Here is a 1,106-nt window from a genome sequence, read left to right as displayed (position 1 = left end):
TCTTTTGTATTGCTTGGGAGAGTACTAAGAGGGGTTTCAGTGACCCTTTTACTCAGCTGGCCCACTTGTGCTTCCAAATTTCTAATGGAGGACCTTGTTTCATTCACGAAACTTAGAGTGGCCTTAGATAGATTAGAGACTATATTTGCCAAGCTAGATGGATTCTGCTCAGAACTCTCTGTCTTTTGCTGAGTGGATGATGGAAAAGGCTTGCTATTGCTAAACATGTTTCTTCCACCATTATTAAAGCCTTGTTGAGGCTTTTGTTGATCCTTCCATGAGAAATTTGGGTGATTTCTCCATGAGGGGTTATAGATGTTTCCATAGGGTTCACCCATGTAATTCACCTCTGCTATTGCAGGGTTCTCAGGATCATAAGCTTCTTCCTCAGAAGATGCCTCTTGAGTACTGTTGGATGTAGCTTGCATTCCATTCAGACTCTGAGAAATCATATTGACTTGCTGAGTCAATATTTTGTTTTGGGCCAGTATGGCATTCAGAGAATCAATTTCAAGAACACCCTTCTTTTGATGCGTCCCATTACTCACAGGATTCCTCTCAGAAGTGTACATGAACTGGTTATTAGCAACCATGTCAATGAGTTCTTGAGCTTCTGTAGGCATTTTCTTTAGGTGAATGGATCCACCTGCAGAAGTATCCAATGACATCTTAGCTAATTCAGACAGACCATCATAGAATATATCCAGGATGGTCCATTCTGAAAGCATGTCAGAAGGACACTTTTTGGTCAGTTGCTTATATCTCTCCCAAGCTTCATAGAGGGATTCACCTTCTTTCTGTCTGAAGGTTTCAACATCCACTCTAAGCTTACTTAGCTTTTGAGAAGGAAAGAACTTGGCTAAGAAAGCCGTGACCAGCTTATCCCAAGAGTTCAGGCTATCTTTGGGTTGAGAGTCCAACCACACTCTAGCTCTGTCTCTTACAGAAAATGGGAAAAGCATAAGCCTGTAGACCTCGGGATCAATCCCATTGGTCTTAACAGTATCACAGATCTGCAAGAATTCAGTTAAGAACTGAAAAGGATCTTCAGATGGAAGTCCATGAAACTTGCAGTTCTACTGCATCAGAGAAACTAATTGAGGTTT

The 1,106-nt window shown here is 41.4% G+C and overlaps 1 non-coding gene across 1 annotated transcript; it reads left to right on the top strand.

The window, feature by feature from the left end:
* Positions 1 to 722: 722 nt before the first annotated feature.
* LOC148576675 (small nucleolar RNA R71) lies at positions 723 to 830 on the top strand. Its single transcript, XR_015903566.1, has one exon. It is a non-coding gene; the product is annotated as a small nucleolar RNA R71 (small nucleolar RNA).
* The last annotated feature ends 276 nt before the right edge of the window (positions 831 to 1,106 follow it).

The sequence above is a fragment of the Arachis ipaensis genome, chromosome B1 (genome assembly GCF_059453495.1).
Source record: "Arachis ipaensis isolate K30076 ecotype BB chromosome B1, ASM5945349v1, whole genome shotgun sequence".
In the NCBI taxonomy this organism is placed as follows: Eukaryota; Viridiplantae; Streptophyta; class Magnoliopsida; order Fabales; family Fabaceae; genus Arachis; species Arachis ipaensis.
This window is presented reverse-complemented; position numbering and strand designations above follow the sequence as displayed.